At 42.2% G+C, this 20,000-nt stretch overlaps 10 non-coding genes across 10 annotated transcripts; 5 read left to right on the plus strand and 5 right to left on the minus strand.

The window, feature by feature from the left end:
• Nucleotides 1–4,975: 4,975 nt before the first annotated feature.
• Nucleotides 4,976–5,094, plus strand: LOC138409464 (5S ribosomal RNA). The gene has a single exon (XR_011242705.1). It is a non-coding gene; the product is annotated as a 5S ribosomal RNA (ribosomal RNA).
• A 490-nt stretch (nucleotides 5,095–5,584) lies between these two features.
• On the plus strand, nucleotides 5,585–5,703 carry LOC138409147 (5S ribosomal RNA). Its single transcript, XR_011242467.1, has one exon. It is a non-coding gene; the product is annotated as a 5S ribosomal RNA (ribosomal RNA).
• A 490-nt stretch (nucleotides 5,704–6,193) lies between these two features.
• Nucleotides 6,194–6,312, plus strand: LOC138408108 (5S ribosomal RNA). Its single transcript, XR_011241426.1, has one exon. It is a non-coding gene; the product is annotated as a 5S ribosomal RNA (ribosomal RNA).
• Nucleotides 6,313–6,803: 491 nt separating this feature from the next.
• LOC138410124 (5S ribosomal RNA) lies at nucleotides 6,804–6,922 on the plus strand. Its single transcript, XR_011242920.1, has one exon. It is a non-coding gene; the product is annotated as a 5S ribosomal RNA (ribosomal RNA).
• Nucleotides 6,923–7,412: 490 nt separating this feature from the next.
• Nucleotides 7,413–7,531, plus strand: LOC138409068 (5S ribosomal RNA). The gene has a single exon (XR_011242389.1). It is a non-coding gene; the product is annotated as a 5S ribosomal RNA (ribosomal RNA).
• Nucleotides 7,532–11,201: 3,670 nt separating this feature from the next.
• On the minus strand, nucleotides 11,202–11,320 carry LOC138408715 (5S ribosomal RNA). The gene has a single exon (XR_011242034.1). It is a non-coding gene; the product is annotated as a 5S ribosomal RNA (ribosomal RNA).
• Nucleotides 11,321–11,809: 489 nt separating this feature from the next.
• LOC138409271 (5S ribosomal RNA) lies at nucleotides 11,810–11,928 on the minus strand. Its single transcript, XR_011242591.1, has one exon. It is a non-coding gene; the product is annotated as a 5S ribosomal RNA (ribosomal RNA).
• Nucleotides 11,929–18,560: 6,632 nt separating this feature from the next.
• On the minus strand, nucleotides 18,561–18,679 carry LOC138409071 (5S ribosomal RNA). Its single transcript, XR_011242392.1, has one exon. It is a non-coding gene; the product is annotated as a 5S ribosomal RNA (ribosomal RNA).
• A 491-nt stretch (nucleotides 18,680–19,170) lies between these two features.
• On the minus strand, nucleotides 19,171–19,289 carry LOC138408797 (5S ribosomal RNA). Its single transcript, XR_011242117.1, has one exon. It is a non-coding gene; the product is annotated as a 5S ribosomal RNA (ribosomal RNA).
• A 484-nt stretch (nucleotides 19,290–19,773) lies between these two features.
• On the minus strand, nucleotides 19,774–19,893 carry LOC138409396 (5S ribosomal RNA). Its single transcript, XR_011242687.1, has one exon. It is a non-coding gene; the product is annotated as a 5S ribosomal RNA (ribosomal RNA).
• Nucleotides 19,894–20,000: the final 107 nt, after the last annotated feature.

Genomic DNA, 20,000 nt, shown 5'->3' on the forward strand with positions numbered 1-20,000 from the left:
AAGGCAAGGAAAGGATGCAGAGGTGGACGCAGGCAGGAGGAGAGGAGAGAAGATGCGGGCGGCGACGGCAGAGGAGAAGGACAAAACGGAAGGAAAGGAAGACGGAGCGGACAAGGCAGGCATGGAGACGGAGGAGAAGGAGGAGAAAAGGCGAGGAAAAGACAAGACGGGGGAGAGGAGGAAAGTGACGGACGGAGCGACTCCCACAGAGGCCGGTGAGGAGTCACACGCGTCACAAACGGTAGATTCCGAAACTGATATGGAACTGTCTGAGAAAATAACGCAAATTAGGAAGCGACAGAATACAGAGAGGCACAATAGGATGAATAAGAAAAGCAAAAATAAGAACAAAAAATGAAACTAAGCATCCTAATAATAATAATGATTGAAATAATATCAATTAATGCAAGAGGGCTAAGAAATAAAAGTAAGAGAGAACAGATGTATGGATTGGGGAAAAGTGACATAATATGTATCCAGGAGACACACTGGGATGAAAGGAGTATGAGAGAAGTGGAGAAGGAATGGATGGGAGATGTGTATGCAAGCAATGGTTATGGGGAAGCAGGGGGGGTAGCGATTTTAATAAAAAGAGGAGTGATAGAGGATGTGAGCAAGTGTGACGATGGGGAAGATGGCAGGATGATAGGGATAAAATTTAAATATAGGAATGAAAACATAAAACTGATAAATGTGCATGCACCAAATGAGGAGAAAGAGAGAAAGAGGATGTTTGAAAAAATGGGAACAATGTGTGATGGCAACTGTATGATAGTAGGAGACTTTAATGTGTGGTGTGGGAAATTGGATGTGGCGGAGAACATGTGTTTAAAGAATGATACATCGAGAGGAATGTTAGAAAAGATTAAAAGTGTGAAAGGACTGAGTGATGTATGGAGAGAAAGAAATCCTGAGGGGAGAGAGTACTCACGAATGCAAGTGGTGAAGGGAAAATTAAAACAGAGTAGGATAGATTTAGTATTGAGCACAAAGGGCATAGCAGAAAGGATAAGTGGTATAGATTACAAAATCACAACTATTAGTGATCACAAGGTGCTAAAATTTACAATAGGAAGGGAAACAGAGAGAAGAGGAGGGGGACTGTGGTGCATGAATGGGGAGTTGCTGAGAGATGAAAAATATAAAAAAGAAGTGAGAGAATACATAAGGTGGGAGAAGGATGACAGGATGTATGAGGAAGATATAGGGAGGTGGTGGGAAGGGGTAAAAGAGGGAGTACGGACCATGAGCATAAAACACAGTAGGAAGAGGGGGAAAACACAGAGAGAGAAGGAAAAAAAGTTAAAAGAGGAGTTGAGAGAAGAGGAAAAGAAAGCTGAGGAGGATGGCAAGTATGATTTGGGGGAATATATAAAGAAGAAAGATGAACTGAAAGAGATAGAACAGGGAAAGTGCAAGGGAGCAATAATTAGAAGTAAGGCAAAAGATGTAGTAGAGGGGGAAAAATGTACAAGTTATTTCTTAGGGCTAGAGAAGGTAAGGCAAAAGAATAACTATTTTGAGCAAGTGGAGGGAAAGAGAGGGGAAAGAATAACTGACTTTGTAGGGATAGTGGAAAGAGTAGGAGAATTCTATAGGGAGTTATTTAAGAAAGAAGAAGTAGATGAGGAGAGTAGCAGGCAGGTGATAGAAAAGATGGAAGCTAGGCTGAGTGATGAGGACAGAGAAGGATGTGAAGGAGAGATAACTAAGGGAGAGATAGGGAAAGCAATAGATGAGTTAGGCAGAAATAAAAGTCCAGGGATAGATGGGATAATAGGAGAGTTTTATATAGAGTTTAAGGAAGAATTAGTGCCAGTGTTAGATAGATTATTTAGGTATATAGAAGAGAAGGGAGAGATGCCACACAGCATGACAATAGGGCTAGTTAGTATAATTTACAAAAAAGGGAGCAGGAACAAATTAGAAAATTACAGACCACTCACAATGTTAAATGGTGATTATAAAATATTAGCAAAGGTATTAGCGAATAGGATAAAGGGGGTTATAGGGACGGTGGTGGGAAGCACACAAGCATATAGCATACCAGGAAGAGACATAGCCGACACAATAAGCAGTATTAGGGACACCATCACACACATGAAGGGGAACAATATAGGGATAGTAGCGAGTTTGGATCTGAATAAAGCATTTGATAGAGTAGATCATGGGTATTTATATAAGGTATTAGATAAAGTGGGTTTTGGAAATAGGATGATAAGATGGATAAGGAGGATGTATGAAAGAGCAGCGAGTAAGATAAAAATAAACGGGATAGTGACAGAGGAGTTTAGATTAGAGAGATCAGTTAGACAGGGATGTCCGCTATCGGCTCTGCTGTACGCCTTGTCAGCAGAGCCGCTAGCGGCACTAATATTGCAAAATAGAGGGATTAAGGGCATAGAACTACCGGGTGGACAGATGAGCACGCTATATCAATATGCAGACGACACAACAGTGACAGTTAGGGACAAAGAAAGTGTAGTAGAGGTTTTAAAAAGTGTAGAGCAGTATGGTAGGGCATCAGGAGCAAAAGTAAACATAGAGAAATCAGAGATAATGTACATAGGGGAGAACAGAGAAGAGAGGGAGGAGATCAGAATGAAGGAAAACAAAGGGTATATGAAGGTGTTAGGTGTAAATTTAGGGATAGAGGAGAAAGAAGGGAGAGATAGGCAGTATGAGGGGATAGTGAATAGGATTAGAAAGACGTTAGGGTTTTGGAAGAGAAGAGGATTGAAGCTAAAAGGGAAGGTAATTGTAGTAAATTGTTTAATAATGAGCAAGCTGGTGTATGTGATGAATGTGATGGATGTGCCTGAGAAAGTGATGAAAGAAGTGGGAGGGATGGTGAGTGACTTTTTGTGGGATGGGAAGGGGGTTAGAATAGCAAGGGAAGTACTAGAAAATGAGTATGAAGATGGGGGACTGAAACTGGTTAACTTAGAGAGGAAAAAAAAAGCACTGAGGGTGAAAATGATGGTGAGATACTTAAAGAATAAAAGTGATCAGGTGTGGAAGGTGTGTTTAACAGAAGCTATCAACAAAACTGGAGGGTGTGGTGAGAGTGGAGTGTATATGAAAATGAAAAAAGGGATGTTAGATGGAGTGACTGATTATTACAAAGAGATGCTGGGAGCGTGGGGAGAGTTTCTGAGTTTCGTGAAGTATGAATGCAAAAATGTAAAGCAGGTATGGGAGCAGCCAGCGTTTTTAAATCCAAAAATCACAGTGGAGGGGGAGACCATCTTTAACAGGGTAATATGGAGAGCAGGGATAAGGAAGGTGAGGGACATGGTGTACGAGTACACACCGGGTTTTATGAGGGCACAGGTGATTGTAGATGAGGTCAGGGGGAATGGGGATGAAATATGGCCGGGTACAGCTGAAGGGGTCATAGAAAAAATAAAAAAAGCAATGCCCAAAGAATGGAAGGAAATGATTGAGAGAGAGAACGTGAACGGAGGAGAAGATGAAATAGATATGTATGTAGGGGAAGGGGAGTGCAAGTTGAGTCTGAAGGATGTAAAAACAAGGATGATATATGAATGTATGAGGGAGAAAGAACTGAGGAGGCCGGCTGCAGAGAAAGTGTGGGTCAAAGTAATGGATAACATGGATGCAAAGCAAATATGGACCAATCTGAGAGTGAAGTGGAACACGACTGAATGTGAACACTTTGACTACATGCTAAGGCACAACAGGATATACAACAACCTGATAAAGAGCAAGTTTGACCGGGAGGTGGGAAAGGAATGTGACGTATGTGAAGTGGGAGTGGAGACATGTATGCATGAGTTTGTTGAATGTGGGGAACTAAGGGTGTACTTTGGGAAAATAAGGGAGTTAATAAATAGGTGCTGGGAGGGAGACTTTGTGGGGAGAAGCGAATGGAAGAAGCTGTGGTTGTTTGGAGTGGTGGAGAGAAAGAGAGGATGCAATGTAAATCTGTTAAACTATGTCCTGAGCCACGCACGATATGCAGTGAAACTAAGGAGAAACACTGCGCAGTATGAAAGGAGAAAATGTGACGTGTGGAATGTTTTTAAAAATTTGACAGAAAGGGATGTGAAAGTGATGCACAGCTACATTGGGAAAGACGACTTTCAGAAAGGGTTTGTGGACGGGAGCACCTTCATAGAAATAACGAATGGAGATGTGAATGAGGTGAGAATGGATTTTGGTTAAGATTTGTTTTGGGCCTTTTTGTTTTTGGTTGGTTTTATTGCTTTTATTGATTTGTGTGTTTCCTGTATCGAGTGATGTATACATGTGAAAAGTTAAGACCTGACAGAGGCAAACATGTAAACGAACGATGTAAAAAACAAATGTATGTAAAAAAAATGTAAATTCAATCTATTTTTGATAATAAAAGAAAAAAAAAAAAAACACGCCCGATCTCGTCCGATCTCGGAAGCTAAGCAGGGTCGGGCCTGGTTAGTACTTGAATGGGAGACCGCCTGGGAATACCAGGTGCTGTAAGCTTTTTAGACTTTTCTTTGCAGAGGGCGCTGTTGCTGCTGCTTCAGAGGAGACACCTCTTGGAAAGAGCAGGAAAGACTGTTCATCAAAGGAAAAAAGAATATGGAACCCTCACATCATCACTGAAAGGTGAAAGGGAGCATTCATCAGATTTGTTTCTAATCAAAACACTACTTTATTCATGTTTTATTAACATATCATTTTCAAATGGTCTTATTTGGAGAGAGCGATGAAAGAGCAGGGATTTTACTCTGCATCAGGGAAACAACTGGATATGAAACACTGACAATATTGCTGAAGGTCATTTTTGAAAATTGTAATGATTTTTTTCTTGCAACGATATGACAAAATTGCACCTTGAGATTGATTTTGGAACAATTGACCGCCCCGCCCACCCACACCTCAAGATGCTATGGTTGCAAAGCAACAGAAGAACCATTGATGATGGTGATGATTCACATGTATAAAGGAGGTATTGTGGGTGGAGTTAATCGCTTACGGCCATACCACCCTGAACACGCCTGATCTTGTCCGATCTGGGAAGCTAAGCAGGGTGGGGCCTGGTTAGTACTTAAATGGGAGACCGCCTGGGAATACCAGGTGCTGTAAGCTTTTTAGACTTTTCTTTGCAGAGGGCGCTGTTGCTGCTGCTTCAGAGGAGACACCTCTTGGAAAGAGCAGGAAAGACTGTTCATCAAAGGAAAAAAGAATATGGAACCCTCACATCATCACTGAAAGGTGAAAGGGAGCATTCATCAGATTTGTTTCTAATCAAAACACTACTTTATTCATGTTTTATTAACATATCATTTTCAAATGGTCTTATTTGGAGAGAGCGATGAAAGAGCAGGGATTTTACTCTGCATCAGGGAAACAACTGGATATGAAACACTGACAATATTGCTGAAGGTCATTTTTGAAAATTGTAATGATTTTTTTCTTGCAACGATATGACAAAATTGCACCTTGAGATTGATTTTGGAACAATTGACCGCCCCGCCCACCCACACCTCAAGATGCTATGGTTGCAAAGCAACAGAAGAACCATTGATGATGGTGATGATTCACATGTATAAAGGAGGTATTGTGGGTGGAGTTAATCGCTTACGGCCATACCACCCTGAACACGCCCGATCTCGTCCGATCTGGGAAGCTAAGCAGGGTGGGGCCTGGTTAGTACTTGAATGGGAGACCGCCTGGGAATACCAGGTGCTGTAAGCTTTTTAGACTTTTCTTTGCAGAGGGCGCTGTTGCTGCTGCTTCAGAGGAGACACCTCTTGGAAAGAGCAGGAAAGACTGTTCATCAAAGGAAAAAAGAATATGGAACCCTCACATCATCACTGAAAGGTGAAAGTGAGCATTCATCAGATTTGTTTCTAATCAAAACACTACTTTATTCATGTTTTATTAACATATCATTTTCAAATTGTCTTATTTGGAGAGAGCGATGAGAGAGCAGGGAGTTTACTCTGCATCAGGGAAACAACTGGATATGAAACACTGACAATATTGCTGAAGGTCATTTTTGAAAATTGTAATGATTTTTTTCTTGCAACGATATGACAAAATTGCACCTTGAGATTGATTTTGGAACAATTGAACCTCCCGCCCACCCACACCTCAAGATGCTATGGTTGCAAAGCAACAGAAGAACCATTGATGATGGTGATGATTCACATGTATAAAGGAGGTATTGTGGGTGGAGTTAATCGCTTACGGCCATACCACCCTGAACACGCCCGATCTCGTCCGATCTCGGAAGCTAAGCAGGGTCGGGCCTGGTTAGTACTTGAATGGGAGACCGCCTGGGAATACCAGGTGCTGTAAGCTTTTTAGACTTTTCTTTGCAGAGGGCGCTGTTGCTGCTGCTTCAGAGGAGACACCTCTTGGAAAGAGCAGGAAAGACTGTTCATCAAAGGAAAAAAGAATATGGAACCCTCACATCATCACTGAAAGGTGAAAGGGAGCATTCATCAGATTTGTTTCTAATCAAAACACTACTTTATTCATGTTTTATTAACATATCATTTTCAAATGGTCTTATTTGGAGAGAGCGATGAAAGAGCAGGGATTTTACTCTGCATCAGGGAAACAACTGGATATGAAACACTGACAATATTGCTGAAGGTCATTTTTGAAAATTGTAATGATTTTTTTCTTGCAACGATATGACAAAATTGCACCTTGAGATTGATTTTGAAACAATTGACCCCCCCAACCCACCCACACATCAAGATTCTATGGTTGCAAAGCAACAGAAGAACCATTGATGATGGTGATGATTCACATGTATAAAGGAGGTATTGTGGGTGGAGTTAATCGCTTACGGCCATACCACCCTGAACACGCCCGATCTCGTCTGATCTCGGAAGCTAAGCAGGGTCGGGCCTGGTTAGTACTTGGATGGGAGACCGCCTGGGAATACCAGGTGCTGTAAGCTTTTTAGACTTGTCTTTGCAGAGGGCGCTGTTGCTGCTGCTTCAGAGGAGACACCTCTTGGAAAGAGCAGGAAAGACTGTTCATCAAAGGAAAAAAGAATATGGAACCCTCACATCATCACTGAAAGGTGAGAGTGAGCATTCATCAGATTTGTTTCTAATCAAAACACTACTTTATTCATGTTTTATTAACATATCATTTTCAAATTGTCTTATTTGGAGAGAGCGATGAAAGAGCAGGGAGTTTACTCTGCATCAAGGAAACAACTGGATATGAAACACTGACAATATTGCTGAAGGTCATTTTTGAAAATTGTAATGATTTTTTTCTTGCAACGATATGACAATATTGCACCTTGAGATTGATTTTGGAACAATTGACCCCCCCGCCCACCCACACCTCAAGATTCTATGGTTGCAAAGCAACAGAAGAACCATTGATGATGGTGATGATTCACATGTATAAAGGAGGTATTGTGGGTGGAGTTAATCGCTTACGGCCATACCACCCTGAACACGCCTGATCTCGTCCGATCTCGGAAGCTAAGCAGGGTCGGGCCTGGTTAGTACTTGGATGGGAGACTGCCTAGGAATACCAGGTGCTGTAAGCTTTTTAGACTTTTCTTTGCAGAGGGCGCTGTTGCTGCTGCTTCAGAGGAGACACCTCTTGGAAAGAGCAGGAAAGACTGTTCATCAAAGGAAAAAAGAATATGGAACCCTCACATCATCGGTGAGAGTGAGCATTCATGACATTTGTTTCTAATCAAAACACTACTTTATTCATGTTTTATTAACATATCATTTTCAAATCGTGTTATTTGGAGAGAGCGATGAAAGAGCAGGGAGTTTACTCTGCATCAAGGAAACAACTGGATATGAAACACTGACAATATTGCTGAAGGTCATTTTTGAAAATTGTAATGATTTTTTTCTTGCAACGATATGACAAAATTTCACCTTGAGATTGATTTTGGAACAATTGACCCCCCCAACCCACCCACACATCAAGATGCTATGGTTGCAAAGCAACAGAAGAACCATTGATGATGGTGATGATTCACATGTATAAAGGAGGTATTGTGGGTGGAGTTAATCGCTTACGGCCATACCACCCTGAACACGCCCTTGAACGCACCACGGAGTGACGACATCAACCAGCGACCCGGAAGCAAGCCACCACGGGTGGCTGCGGAGGAACTATTTTTTTTTTTTTTTTTCTCTCTTTTCTAGCTTTTCTTGTACTTTTTGTACTCTCTCTACATCTCCCTATTTTTCTACCTCATATATGTAAATCCAACCAGACATTAGTGTTGTGATTGTCTTGTTGTGTGTATGTGTGTGTCCCCCGCGGCAGTGACGCACTGTGCGGGGGAATCGTAGCCTGCTAGGAAGTGCTCCCGAGACAATGGCAGAGACAAGCACGGAGCGGCGGAGTTTAACAGCTGACACCCACGGAGGTGACAGCGGTGGAGAGACGGAGCTGACGCAGGGTAAGTGCTGCAAAATAAATGAGAGGAACCACAGGGAGCAGACAGTGATGGTAGAGATGGAGGGCGAGGACACGGCTATGGAGCTGATGCGTTGCGTACGCGAGCTGTGTGGAGGGCTACTGGCGTGCCGACAGATAACCGAAAAAAAATATGAAATGACGATGAGCCATCCGAAAGGAAAGGACAGGCTCATGGAAGGCTTTAAGATTGGGGAGAATCGGGTGCACGTCAGAGAGCTAGTAAATGACGAGCTAATAGTGTCTTTCATGAATCTGCCATTTTATATTGAGGACAGGGAGATACTGGCAAAGCTACAACTCTGGGGAGTATCAGCAGTATCTCCCATTAAAAGAAGGATGTGGCCAGGGACAAATGTAGCTGATGGGACAAGGTTCCTGAAAGTAAAATTTAATAAGCAAATACAATCACTGCCGTATTCCGCGAGATTTGACACAGCGCTGGGAGCTGAGTACTTCAGGGTGCTGCATGATAAGCAGGTGAAGGTGTGCAGGTTGTGCATTAAACCAGGGCACATAATGAGAGAGTGCCCTGAATTTCACTGCAACAGATGTGGAGTGCAGGGTCATTATGCAAGGGAATGCACGCAGGGGAAGAAGAGATGTGAACTATGCCAGAACCTTATGAGTGAATGCAGATGCAATAAGAGTGAGGCAGAAGACGACACAAATGAGAGTGGACAAGAAAGTGAGAGCGGAGGCAGTGAGGAGGGGGAGGCAGAGTATATGGAAAGTGAGGAGGAGGGAGTCGGAAAAGAAACGGAGGAGACAGAGAAAGAGGATGCAGGCAAGCAGGAAGGAGAGAGGCCGACAGAGGAGACGGAAGGTGGAAAGAAAGATGGAGCGAACCGGAAGGAAAGGAAGGAGAGAACGAAAGGAAACAACGAGGAGGAGGATGCGGGAAGGAGGAGAGGAGCGCTGGCGCGTGAGGTGAGGACAGAAGGGACGGCAGAAAGGAGGAGTGACGGGGTGGAGAAGAAAGGTCCCAAAACGAAGGAGACGAGAGGGCCAGAGAAGGGGGCGACTGTCGAAAGGCAAGACGGAAAGGAGGAAGCAGGCCCGGGGAGAACGCGACGAGAGGATGACACAGGAAGGACGGAGAATGCACTGAGTGGAGCTAAGCCCACAGAGACTGCAGAGGAGACTACCACACCACAGACGGTAGGATCCGAAACAGACATGGATATAGAGGAACAAATGAAACAACTAAGAAAAAGACAGAATACTAAGAGGCATACGAGGAATAATAAGAAAAGTAAAACTAAGGAAATAACAAAATGAAAGTAAAAATAATAATAATGTTAACAATAATTTCAATAAATGCAAGGGGGCTAAAGAACAAAAACAAAAGACATCAGATATATGGGAAGAGTAATTATGACATAATATGCTTACAGGAAACACACTGGAATGAGAGATGTATGAAAGAGGTGGAGGATGAATGGAGGGGAGAAGTATTTGCAAATAATGGAGATGGGAATGCGAGGGGTGTAGCAATATTAACAAAAAAAGGAGTGATAGGGAATGTGAGAAGGTGTGAAGATGAGGGAGATGGGAGGATGATAGGGATCAAATTTGAATATAAGAATGAGGAAATGAAGCTGGTAAATGTGTATATGCCGAATGAGGAGAAAGAAAGAAAGGTGATGATTGAAAAGATGGGAACGATGTGTGATGACAACTGCATGATTGTGGGGGACTTCAATGTGTGGTGTGAGAAACTGGACGTGTCAACAAACATGCACTTTAAAAATGACACAACAAGAGAGGTATTAAAAAAATTAAAAAGTATGAAAGGACTGAGTGACGTATGGAGAGAAAGAAATCCAGAGAGGAGAGCGTTCTCAAGAACACAACTGGTAAAAGGGGAATTAAAACAGAGTAGGATAGATTTAGTATTAAGCACAAAAAGCATAGCAGAAAGGATAAAAGAAATAGAATATAGAACCACAACGTATAGTGATCATAAGGAGTTAAAATTTACAATAGGGGGGGGGACAAAGAGAAGAGGAGGGGGACTGTGGTGCATGAATGGGGAGTTGCTGAGAGATGAAAAATATAAAAAAGAAGTGAGAGAATATATAATGTGGGAGATGAATGACAGTATGTATGAAGAAGACACAGGGAGGTGGTGGGAAAGATTGAAAGAGGGGATAAGGAACATAAGCAAAAAACAGCAGGAACCGGGGAAAGAAAGAGAGAGAGAGAGAGAAAAGGTTAAAAGAGGAGGTAGAGGAAGAAGAGAAGAAAGCAGGGGAAGGGGGTAATTATGACATTGAGGGATACATAAGGAAGAAAGACGAACTAAAAGCAATAGAAAAAAGGAAATGTAAAGGAGCAATAATAAGAAGTAGAGCTAAATATGCTATAGAGGGAGAAAAAAGTACAGGGTATTTCTTAGGGCTAGAGAAGACGAGACAGGAGAAAAACTATTTTGAGCAAGTGGAGGGAAAGAGAGGTGAAAAAATAACCGACTTTGTGGGGATAGTGGAAAGAATAGAAGATTTTTATAGAGAGTTATATAGGAAAGAGGAGGTAGATGCTGAGAGCAGCAAGCAAGTGATAAACCAGATGGATGCTAAATTGAGTGATGAGGATAGGGAGATGTGTGAAGGAGAGATCAGTAAAGATGAGATAAAGATAGCAATAAATGGGTTAGGGAGAAATAAAAGTCCAGGGATAGATGGGATAATAGGAGAATTCTATATAGAATTCAAAGGAGAACTAGCGCCAGTGTTAGAGAAACTATTCAGACCCCAACGAAAAGTCTAAAAAGCTTACAGCACCTGGTATTCCCAGGCGGTCTCCCATCCAAGTACTAACCAGGCCCGACCCTGCTTAGATTCCGAGATCGGACGAGATCGGGCGTGTTCAGGGTGGTATGGCCGTAAGCGATTAACTCCACCCACAATACCTCCTTTATACATGTGAATCATCAGCATCATCAATGGTTCTTCTGTTGCTTTGCAACCATAGAATCTTGAGGTGTGGTAGGGCGGGGCGGTCAATTGTTCCAAAATCAATCTCAAGGTGCAATTTTGTCATATCGTTGCAAGAAAAAAATCATTACAATTTTCAAAAATGACCTTCAGCAATAAATTAGTGTTTCATATCCAGTTGTTTCCCTGATGCAGAGTAAACTCCCTGCTCTTTCATCGCTCTCTCCAAATAAGACAATTTGAAAATGATATGTTAATGAAACATGAATAAAGTAGTGTTTTGATTAGAAACAAATCTGATGAATGCTCACTTTCACCTTTCAGTGATGATGTGAGGGTTCCATATTCTTTTTTCCTTTGATGAACAGTCTTTCCTGCTCTTTCCAAGAGGTGTCTCCTCTGAAGCAGCAGCAACAGCGCCCTCTGCAAAGAAAAGTCTAAAAAGCTTACAGCACCTGGTATTCCCAGGCAGTCTCCCATCCAAGTACTAACCAGGCCCGACCCTGCTTCGCTTCCGAGATCGGACGAGATCGGGCGTGTTCAGGGTGGTATGGCCTTAAACGATTAACTCCACCCACAATACCTCCTTTATACATGTGAATCATCACCATCATCAATGGTTCTTCTGTTGCTTTGCAACCATAGAATCTTGAGGTGTGGGTGGGCGGGGGGGTCAATTGTTCCAAAATCAATCTCAAGGTGCAATATTGTCATATCGTTGCAAGAAAAAAATCATTACAATTTTCAAAAATGACCTTCAGCAATATTGTCAGTGTTTCATATCCAGTTGTTTCCTTGATGCAGAGTAAACTCCCTGCTCTTTCATCGCTCTCTCCAAATAAGACAATTTGAAAATGATATGTTAATAAAACATGAATAAAGTAGTGTTTTGATTAGAAACAAATCTGATGAATTCTCACTCTCACCTTTCAGTGATGATGTGAGGGTTCCATATTCTTTTTTCCTTTGATGAACAGTCTTTCCTGCTCTTTCCAAGAGGTGTCTCCTCTGAAGCAGCAGCAACAGCGCCCTCTGCAAAGAAAAGTCTAAAAAGCTTACAGCACCTGGTATTCCCAGGCGGTCTCCCATTCAAGTACTAACCAGGCCCGACCCTGCTTAGCTTCCGAGATCGGACGAGATCGGGCGTGTTTTTTTTTGTTTTTTTCTTTAATTATCAAAAATAGTTTACATTTACATTTTATGCATATTTATGTACATTACATTTAAACACATTTTGTAATATGTCATCCCATTTCCAGGCCTGTACATTTTACTTGCATATTATTTACTTCACAGTAAACACACAAATCAATAATTTAATCAAATCATAATCAAATCATAAAAAGATACATCCCTTTTAACCAAAATTCATTCTCACCTCATTCACATCTCCATTTATTATTTCAATAAAAGTACTTTCATCCACAAATCCTTTTCTGAACTCGTCTTCTGCAATATAGCCCCATATCACACCAAACAGCCACAGCTTCTTCCATTCCATTCTCTCTGCCCATTCCCCTTTCCAACATTTATTGATTAATTTCTTTATTTTTTCAAAATATCCCCTTAGTTCTTTGCATTCAACAAACTCATGCATACATGTTTCCACTCCCTCCCCACATACATCACATTCCTTTTCAACTTTGCAGTCAAACTTACTTATTATTAGATTATTAAATATCCGGTTGTGCCTTAGCATGAAATCAAAGTGTTCGCATTCAATGCTATTCCATTTCACTCCCAGATTCTCCCATATGCTCTCCACATCCATTCCATTCATAACTTTGATCCATACTTTCTCTGCAGCCGGTCTCCTTATCTCTTTCCCTCTCATACATTTATAAAACACTCTGGTTTTCACATTTGCCAGTCTCACCTTGCATTCTCCTTCTCCCACATACATCTCTATTTTATCTTCCCCCCTCACCTCGCTCTCTCTCTCAATCATTTCCATCCATTCTTTAGGCATTGCTGTCTTTATTTTCTCTATTACTCCTTTTGCTGTGCCCAGCCATATTTCCTCCCCATTCCCTCTAACTTCATCCACAATAACCTGTGCTCCCATGAAACCTGGTATGTACTCATACACCATATCCCTTACCTTTCTTATCCCTGCCCTCCATATCACCCTGTTGAAAATAGTTTCTCCCTGTGCCATAATCTTTGGATTTAAAAACACTGGTTGCTCCCATACCTGTCTCACATTCTTGCATTCATACTTCACTCCTCTCAAAAACTCTCCCCATGCTCCAAGCATCTCTTTGTATATTTCAGTCACCCCATCCATCATTCCTTTTTTTAGTTCCATGAGCAATCCACTCTCTCCGCATCCTCCACATTTATTTATTGCATCTCCCAAAAACACCTTCCACACTTGATCCCTGTTATCTTTTAAGTATCTCGCCATCATTTTCACCCTTAGTGCTTTCTTTTTTCCCTCTAAATTAACTAGTTTCAGTCCCCCGTCCTCGTACTCATGTTCTAGTACTTTCCTTGCTATTCTAACTCCCTTCCCTTCCCACAAAAAATTGTTTACTATCCCTTCCACCTCTTTCATCACTTTCTCAGGCACATCCATCACATTCATCACATATACCAGCCGACTCATTATGAGCGAATTTACCACTATCACCTTCCCTTTTAGTTTTAATCTTCTTTTCTTCCAAAATCCTAATGTCTTCCTGATACTGTTCACTATCCCTTCATATTGCCTGTCTCTCCCTTCCTTTCCTTTAATTCCTATATTAACTCCTAGCACCTTGAAATAATCTTTGTTTTCCTTCAATCCTGTCCCTTCCATCCCTTCTCTTGTTTCTCCAAAATACATTATTTCAGATTTTTCTATGTTTAGTCATGCTCCTGATGCCCTGCCATACAGTCCTACGCTTTGTAATACCTCTATCACGCTTTCCTTATCTCTCACTGTCACTGTCGTATCGTCTGCATACTGGTATAGTGTGCTCTCCTTTTCACCCGGTAGCTTTATGCCTTTTATCCTCCTGTTTTGTAGGATGAGCACCGCCAACGGCTCTGCCGACAGTGAGTATAGCAAAGCTGATAGCGGACATCCCTGCCTGACTGACCTTTCCAATCTGAATTCATTTGTTATTATCCCATTGACTTTGATCCTACTGGCTGCTCCCTCGTACAATCTCCCAACCCATCCTATCATCCTACCTCCGAATCCCACCTTCTCTAATACTTTGTATAAATAACCGTGATCTACTCTATCGAATGCTTTGTTAAGATCTAAACTGACTGCTACCCCTACATTGTTCTCCTTCATGTATGTTATTGTGTCCCTAATACTACTTACTGTGTCCGTTATGTCTCTTCCTGGTATGCTATATGCTTGTGTTCTTCCCACCACTGTCCCTATCACTTCCTTAATCCTGTTTGCTAACACCTTTGCTAATATTTTGTAGTCTCCATTTAACACTGTCAGTGGTCTGTAGTTTTCTAGTTTGTCCCTGCTCCCTTTTTTGTAAATTATGCTAACTAATCCCGTTATAATACTGTGCGGCATTTCTCCCTTCTCCTCTATATTTCTGAATAGTTTCTCTAACACTGGCGCTAGTTCTCCTTTGAATTCTATATAGAATTCTCCTATTATCCCATCTATCCCTGGACTTTTATTTCTCCCTAACCCATTTATTGCTATCTTTATCTCATCCTTACTGATCTCTCCTTCACACATCTCCCTATCCTCATCACTCAATTTAGCATCCATCTGGTTTATCACTTGCTTGCTGCTCTCAGCATCTACCTCCTCTTTCCTATATAACTCTCTATAAAAATCTTCTATTCTTTCCACTATCCCCACAAAGTCGGTTATTTTTTCACCTCTCTTTCCCTCCACTTGCTCAAAATAGTTTTTCTCCTGTCTCGTCTTCTCTAGCCCTAAGAAATACCCTGTACTTTTTTCTCCCTCTATAGCATATTTAGCTCTACTTCTTATTATTGCTCCTTTACATTTCCTTTTTTCTATTGCTTTTAGTTCGTCTTTCTTCCTTATGTATCCCTCAATGTCATAATTACCCCCTTCCCCTGCTTTCTTCTCTTCTTCCTCTACCTCCTCTTTTAACCTTTTCTCTCTCTCTCTCTCTTTCTTTCCCCGGTTCCTGCTGTGTTTTTTGCTCATGTTCCTTATCCCCTCTTTCAATCTTTCCCACCACCTCCCTGTGTCTTCTTCATACATACTGTCATTCATCTCCCACATTATATATTCTCTCACTTCTTTTTTATATTTTTCATCTTTAAGCAACTGACCATTCATGCACCACACTCCCCCTCCTCTTCTCTTTGTCCCCCCCCCTATTGTAAATTTTAACTCCTTATGATCACTATACGTTGTGGTTCTATATTCTATTCCTTTTATCCTTTCTGCTATGCTTTTTGTGCTTAATACTAAATCTATCCTACTCTGTTTTAATTCCCCTTTTACCAGTTGTGTTCTTGAGAACGCTCTCCTCTCTGGATTTCTTTCTCTCCATACGTCACTCAGTCCTTTCATACGTTTTAATTTTTTTAATACCTCTCTTGTTGTGTCATTTTTAAAGTGCATGTTTGTTGACACGTCCAGTTTCTCACACCACACATTGAAGTCCCCCACAATCATGCAGTCGTCATCACACATCGTTCCCATCTTTTCAAACATCACCTTTCTTTCTTTCTCCTCATTCGGCATATACACATTTACCAGCTTCATTTCCTCATTCGTATATTCAAATTTGATCCCTATCATCCTCCCATCTCCCTCATCTTCACACCTTCTCACATTCCCTATCACTCCTTTTTTTGTTAATATTGCTACACCCTTCGCATTCCCATCTCCATTATTTGCAAATACTTCTCCCCTCCATTCATCCTCCACCTCTTTCATACATCTCTCATTCCAGTGTGTTTCCTGTAAGCATATTATGTCATAATTACTCTTCCCATATATCTGATGTCTTTTGTTTTTGTTCTTTAGCCCCCTTGCATTTATTGAAATTATTGTTAACATTATTATTATTTTTACTTTCATTTTGTTATTTCCTTAGTTTTACTTTTCTTATTATTCCTCGTATGCCTCTTAGTATTCTGTCTTTTTCTTAGTTGTTTCATTTGTTCCTCTATATCCATGTCTGTTTCGGATCCTACCGTCTGTGGTGTGGTAGTCTCCTCTGCAGTCTCTGTGGGCTTAGCTCCACTCAGTGCATTCTCCGTCCTTCCTGTGTCATCCTCTCGTCGCGTTCTCCCCGGGCCTGCTTCCTCCTTTCCGTCTTGCCTTTCGACAGTCGCCCCCTTCTCTGGCCCTCTCGTCTCCTTCGTTTTGGGACCTTTCTTCTCCACCCCGTCACTCCTCCTGTCTGCCGTCCCTTCTGTCCTCCCCTCACGCGCCAGCGCTCCTCTCCTCCTTCCCGCATCCTCCTCCTCGTTGTTTCCTTTCGTTCTCTCCTTCCTTTCCTTCCGGTTCGCTCCATCTTTCTTTCCGCCTTCCGTCTCCTCTGTCGGCCTCTCTTTTCCCTGCTTGCCTGCATCCTCTTTCTCTGTCTCCTCCGTTTCTTTTCTGACTCCCTCCTCCTCACTTTCCATATACTCTGCCTCCCCCTCCTCACTGCCTCCGCTCTCACTTTCTTGTCCACTCTCATTTGTGTCGTCTTCTGCCTCACTCTTATTGCATCTGCATTCACTCATAAGGTTCTGGCATAGATCACATCTCTTCTTCCCCTGCGTGCATTCCCTTGCATAATGACCCTGCACTCCACATCTGTTGCAGTGAAATTCAGGGCACTCTCTCATTATGTGCCCTGGTTTAATGCACAACCTGCACACCACCTGCTTATCATGCAGCACCCTGAAGTACTCAGCTCCCAGCGCTGTGTCAAATCTAGCGGAATACGGCAGTGATTGTATTTCATTATTAAATTTTACTTTCAGGAACCTTGTCCCATCAGCTACATTTGTCCCTGGCCACATCCTTCTTTTAATGGGAGATACTGCTGATACTCCCCAGAGTTGTAGCTTTGCCAGTATCTCCCTGTCCTCAATATAAAATGGCAGATTCATGAAAGACACTACTAGCTCGTCATTTATTAGCTCTCTGACGTGCACCCGATTCTCCCCAATCTTAAATCCTTCCATGAGCCTGTCCTTTCCTTTCGGATGGCTCATCGTCATTTCATATTTTTTTTCGGTTATCTGTCTGCACGCCAGTAGCCCTCCACACAGCTCGCGTACGCAACGCATCAGCTCCATAGCCGTGTCCTCGCCCTCCATCTCTACCATCACTGTCTGCTCCCTGTCGTTCCTCTCATTTATTTTGCAGCACTTACCCTGCGTCAGCTCCGTCTCTCCACCGCTGTCACCTCCGTGGGTGTCAGCGGTTAAACTCCGCCGCTCCGTGCTTGTCTCTGCCATTGTCTCGGGAGCACTTCCTAGCAGGCTACGATTCCCCCTCACAGTGCGTCACTGCCGCGGGGGACACACACATACACACAACAAGACAATCACAACACTAATGTCCGGTTGGATTTACATATATGAGGTAGAAAAATAGGGAATGTAGAGAGAGAACAAGAAAAGCTGGAAAAGAGAGAGAAAAAAAAAAGAAAAATAGTTCCTCCGCAGCCACCCGTGGTGGCTTGCTTCCGGGTCGCTGGTTGATGTCGTCACTCCGTGGTGCGTTCAAGGGCGTGTTCAGGGTGGTATGGCCGTAAGCGATTAACTCCACCCACAATACCTCCTTTATACATGTGAATCATCACCATCATCAATGGTTCTTCTGTTGCTTTGCAACCATAGCATCTTGATGTGTGGGTGGGTTGGGGGGGTCAATTGTTCCAAAATCAATCTCAAGGTGAAATTTTGTCATATCGTTGCAAGAAAAAAATCATTACAATTTTCAAAAATGACCTTCAGCAATATTGTCAGTGTTTCATATCCAGTTGTTTCCCTGATGCAGAGTAAACTCCCTGCTCTTTCATCGCTCTCTCCAAATAAGACAATTTGAAAATGATATGTTAATAAAACATGAATAAAGTAGTGTTTTGATTAGAAACAAATCTGATGAATGCTCACTCTCACCTTTCAGTGATGATGTGAGGGTTCCATATTCTTTTTTTCTTTGATGAACAGTTTTTCCTGCTCTTTCCAAGAGGTGTCTCCTCTGAAGCAGCAGCAACAGCGCCCTCTGCAAAGAAAAGTCTAAAAAGCTTACAGCACCTGGTATTCCCAAGCGGTCTCCCATCCAAGTACTAACCAGGCCCGACCCTGCTTAGCTTCCGAGATCGGACGAGATTGGGCATGTTCAGGGTGGTATGGCCGTAAGCGATTAACTCCACCCACAATACCTCCTTTATACATGTGAATCATCACCATCATCAATGGTTCTTCTGTTGCTTTGCAACCATAGCATCTTGATGTGTGGGTGGGTTGGGGGGGTCAATTGTTCCAAAATCAATCTCAAGGTGAAATTTTGTCCTATCGTTGCAAGAAAAAAATCATTACAATTTTCAAAAATGACCTTCAGCAATATTGTCAGTGTTTCATATCCAGTTGTTTCCTTGATGCAGAGTAAACTCCCCGCTCTTTCATCGCTCTCTCCAAATAAGACAATTTGAAAAAGATATGTTAATAAAACATGAATAAAGTAGTGTTTTGATTAGAAACAAATCTGATGAATGCTCACTCTCACCTTTCAGTGATGATGTGAGGGTTCCATATTCTTTTTTCCTTTGATGAACAGTTTTTCCTGCTCTTTCCAAGAGGTGTCTCCTCTGAAGCAGCAGCAACAGCGCCCTCTGCAAAGACAAGTCTAAAAAGCTTACAGCACCTGGTATTCCCAAGCGGTCTCCCATCCAAGTACTAACCAGGCCCGACCCTGCTTAGCTTCCGAGATCGGACGAGATTGGGCGTGTTCAGGGTGGTATGGCCGTAAGCGATTAACTCCACCCACAATACCTCCTTTATACATGTGAATCATCACCATCATCAATGGTTCTTCTGTTGCTTTGCAACCATAGCATCTTGATGTGTGGGTGGGTTGGGGGGGTCAATTGTTCCAAAATCAATCTCAAGGTGAAATTTTGTCATATCGTTGCAAGAAATAAATCATTACAATTTTTAAAAATGACCTTCAGCAATATTGTCAGTGTTTCATATCCAGTTGTTTCCTTGATGCAGAGTAAACTCCCTGCTCTTTCATCGCTCTCTCCAAATAAGACAATTTGAAAATGATATGTTAATAAAACATGAATAAAGTAGTGTTTTGATTAGAAACAAATCTGATGAATGCTCACTCTCACCGATGATGTGAGGGTTCCATATTCTTTTTTCCTTTGATGAACAGTCTTTCCTGCTCTTTCCAAGAGGTGTCTCCTCTGAAGCAGCAGCAACAGCGCCCTCTGCAAAGAAAAGTCTAAAAAGCTTAAAGCACCTGGTATTCCCAGGCAGTCTCCCATCCAAGTATATAACCAGGCCCGACCCTGCTTAGCTTCCGAGATCGGACGAGATCGGGCGTGTTCAGGGTGGTATGGCCGTAAGCGATTAACTCCACCCACAATACCTCCTTTATACATGTGAATCATCACCATCATCAATGGTTCTTCTGTTGCTTTGCAACCATAGCATCTTGATGTGTGGGTGGGTTGG

Source organism: Paralichthys olivaceus, chromosome 5, assembly GCF_024713975.1.
Source record: "Paralichthys olivaceus isolate ysfri-2021 chromosome 5, ASM2471397v2, whole genome shotgun sequence".
NCBI lineage: Eukaryota > Metazoa > Chordata > Actinopteri > Pleuronectiformes > Paralichthyidae > Paralichthys > Paralichthys olivaceus.